Raw genomic sequence first — 4,459 nt, forward strand, 5'->3', positions numbered from 1 at the left:
GTAGGAATGGCATCATGGCACCACCTTAGGGGAACATGTTTATTTGTAAGACCATTATCATTTGTTTAGCATATGTCACATTTTTGCACACACAAAGATTTCTCTTGGGCTACCTTACAATGATACCCTTTTATTTCCTTTTTGGTTACTTTGCATTCATGTTCCATTAGCCAAAATTTTCAATCAAATAAACAAATCCTTGATCCAACGTCAAACGACTTTTTTCTAATCAAACTCAAAAATACTTAATAACTACGACTAGTATTGTGCGCCAAGAGCCTTAAGTGGTGGAGAATGAGTGAGAATGGAGAATTCCTACCCTCACTATGATTATTTAGGATGCAAAATAATTGGCTTGTTGTCTAGAATATTCACCTCTGCCCATAGACTTTAGTGTAATCTAATCACAAACTCTTCTCATAAACCATTGTTTAAGGTAAAATCAACACAACCCATCAAATCTATTTTTTTGTGCCTTAGGGCTCCACCCCAAAAACCCTTTTCTCAAAGGTAAAATCAATCAACACATAAATATTTTCTACTTTGAACTATGGAGCTCTGATTCCTCCTTCCAGAATGAGTGGTACGTAGGCATAAGAGCCCCAATCCTTGGTGAGAACTATAATAATAAAAATCCTTTCTCTCACACACATTCTTTTGAAAAATAAAAACAATAACAGATAGATCCCCACATACGTAAAATAACCCAAATGGTTCCCATGGAGTACCATGGATGTGAGGGCTGCTAATATCTTCCCCTGCATAACCGACTCCTGGACCCTAATCTTGATTGCGAGACCGATCCCTTATTGTTTCATAATGCTTCCCGTGTGTTTATCCCTTTGAGGGTTTTATCGATTATTTCCCCTCGCCTCTCTGATGGAGGCATACAAATAAAATTTGGTGGCGACTCTTCTGACCTGATTAATTTCAAAGTCCGTCCAGTTTCTCGTTATCGCGTTTAACCTCGATAGCGGCATACGATAGTCTCACAAAGCACCATTAACTCATTAACAGTAGTATTTAGAGTTAACTCAGGAATCCCTTCCATAACGAGATGGTTTTCATCAGCCATAGAGCGGCTGAGAGATTGTTGTTGTTGAGGAGTATCCATTGTTGAAGTTGAAGGAGAGGATGGACAGTTCCAGAGAGGTGTTTTACGTTTGAAAGATGAAAGTGTGAGAATATTGTACGCGTAGTATGAAAATGTGAGTGAAGCGGGTTTATATAGAAAAATTTACAATGATGACAAGGTAAAAATACTCAGACATGGGGGGAAGCGTAAGAGATTTTAACCTAATTCCAAGAATTATGAAACCTAATGTGTGACGATATCATCATGCATGCTCAGAAAGTGGGACAACTGTCACCACTTGTAACCACATGAAATCAAACGATATGACAACCATTTAATGCAATGACTGTTCAGAAATCTCATATGTCATAGTCAACAAATAACTTCTCAGAATCTAATCTAGAGTTCTGAAGACTTAAACATTTTGGACATAAATCCATAAATAAGTTTTTTAGAATGAAAATGAATCTATCTTCAGCAAGGGATCTTTTAAAGATATCAGCCCATTGATGGTCTGTATCAATAAATTTTAAGTGAAAAGTACCCTTCTGAACATAGCCACGTAAAAAGTAATGTTTAATTTTAATATACTTAGCCCTAAAATGCAAGATAGGATTCTAAGATAAACAAATAGCAGAAGTATTATCACAGAGGATATGAATATTACTCTCAAATATCTGATAATCTTCCAGCTAGTCATTCACCTAGAGTATATGAGTGTTGTATCCAGAAGCTGTAATATATTTAGCTTCGGCTGTTGAAAGCACAATTGTTGATTGTCTCCCAGAAACTGACAACTTTCAGAAGTACTTTTCCTTTCTATTTTGTCTCCAGCATAATCAGCATCACAATAGCCCACTAATTTGTATTCACTTGATTTTCTATAAAAAAAATTAAGGTTAGTAGTACATTTCAGTTGCCTAAAGATTCTCTTAACAACAGTTAAGTGAGTCTCCCTAGGATCTGATTGGAAGAGAGCACATAAGTAGACACTAAATAAAATATCAGGTCTAGAAGCGGTTAGATAAAGGAGAACGCCTATCATACCTTTGAATAAATTATAATTTACCTTACTGTTTACCTCTTCTTTTTCTAGAATACATGTAGGACGCATTTGAGTCTTTGCTTTCTTGCATTCTGACAAGTTAAACTTCTTCATAAGTTCACATGTATATTTTCTCTGATGGATGCATGTTCCCATAAAGAACTTGAGTTCTCCCATCAAACTCATTTCAAATTATGCCTGCATTGACTTAGCAAAATTATTGCACAACGAAGCATTAGTAGAACCAAATATAATATCAATCAACATAAATTTGCACAACTAGAATATCATTCTTAAAGGTTTTGCAAAAGAGAGTTGTGTCCACTTTCCCTATGGTAAACTCATTTTCCAAAAGGAAGTTACTTAGTATATTATACCAAGCTCTGGGAGCTTGTTTTAGACCATATAACGAATTTTTCAATTTAAAAACAAATTCAGAATTTTGAGAACTGTCAAAATTAGAAGGTTGGTGCACATATACTTATTAAGAAATATATTCATTTAAGAATGCACTCCTAACATCCATCTGATAAAGGATGATGTTATGATTGACTACAAAAGAAATTAAAAGATGAATAGACTCTAACTTGGAAATTGGAGAAAATGTTTATGTATAATATATCCCTTCTTGCCTACTATAACCTTGTCCTACCAGTCTAGCCTTGTTTGTGAAGACTCCACCCTTCTCATTGAGCTTGTTTCTGAAAACCCATATGGTTCCAATGACATGGAAACCCTTTGGTTTCTGAACAAGATCCCAAACATCGTTTTTGGTGAATTAATTCAATTCATCTTGCATATCCAGAATCCATTCATTATCCTGAAAAGCTTCATCAATAGATGTGGGTTCTATCAGAGATACCAATCCTAGAGGATTCTCTTCAGAAGGTTTGAATGAAGATCTAGTTTTGACTAGAGCGCTTTTATCTCCCATAATCAATTCTTCAGAATGATAAGTTCTTGGTCTAATCTTCTTATGATGAGTTGGACCAACAAAAGCTTCTAGCTGAGTTGTTTACTTCAATTTCCTTAGCTTTTCCTTCTGAGTCTTTTCTACATAATCATTATCCTTGGATTCTGAAAGATTGATCTTCAAATCTGCAAATTTCTCAACTAGCTTTGACTTTTCAGGGTCAAGCTTATCATTGAATCGAATATGAATTGATTCTTCAACAATTTGTGTTTCAGTGTTAAAGATTTTATAGCCTTTAGAGCGTTCAGAATATCCTAATAATAAACACTTTTGTGCTTTAGGTCAAACTTACCAAGATTCTCTTTAGTGTTCAACATAAAACACTCACAACCAAAAGGGTGAAAGCAAGAAATGTTGGGCTTTCTGTTCTTCCATAATTCATAAGGAGTCTTACCCATAATAGGTCTAATAGAAATCTTGTTCTGAATATAACATGTTGTGTTAACTACTTCTTCCCAAAAATGCTTAGCCATGCCAGTTTCTTAGATCATGGTTCAGGCCATTTCTTGTAGGGTCATATTCTTCCTTTCTACAACTTCATTTTGCTATGGAGTTCTAGGACATGAGAAATCATGTGAAATGCCATTTGCATCAAAAAGATTTTCAAAAAGTTTATTTTCAAATTCTCCACCATGATCACTTATGACTCTGACTATTTTGCAGTTTATTTCTGTTTGCACTAGTGAGCAGAAAGTAGAAAACACAAAGTATGACTCATCCTTGTGTTTCAACAATTTTACCTATGTCCAACGACTATAGTCATCAACGATGAACAATCCATACTTCTTTCCATTGATAGAGGCAGTTTCCACTAGTCCAAACAAATCACTGTGCAGAAGTTCTAACGGTCTAGAGGTAGAAACAACAGTTTTCTCTTTGAAAGATGTTTTAGAAAACTTGCCTTTCTGACATGCTTCACAAATAGCATATGAAGCAAAATTTAAGTTGGGTAAGCCTCTGACTAATCCAAGCTTATTTAGCTGATAAATCCTTCTCATGCTAACATGGCCCAAACGTCTGTTCCATACCCATTGCTCCTCATTAACATACATTAGACATTTTATATTTTGATCCTCAAGATCAGAAAGTCTAATTTTATAAATGCTGTTCTTTCTCTTTCTGTTAACAAGGATTGTACCATCTTTCTGAGTAACAACATTACATGACTTTTGATTTAAAATGATATCATGACCATTGTCACTAAGTTGACTAATAGACAAAAGGTTATACATCAGACTATCAACTAAAAGAACATTAGTAATAGAAGGAAGTTTACTATTACCAATAGTTCTGGAATCAATGATCTTTCCTTTCTAGTTTCCTCCGAAACCAACGAAGCCTCCAGGTGTCGCATCTTGAACAATAC

The sequence above is a fragment of the Lathyrus oleraceus genome, chromosome 5, assembly GCF_024323335.1.
Source record: "Lathyrus oleraceus cultivar Zhongwan6 chromosome 5, CAAS_Psat_ZW6_1.0, whole genome shotgun sequence".
Classification (NCBI taxonomy): Eukaryota; Viridiplantae; Streptophyta; class Magnoliopsida; order Fabales; family Fabaceae; genus Lathyrus; species Lathyrus oleraceus.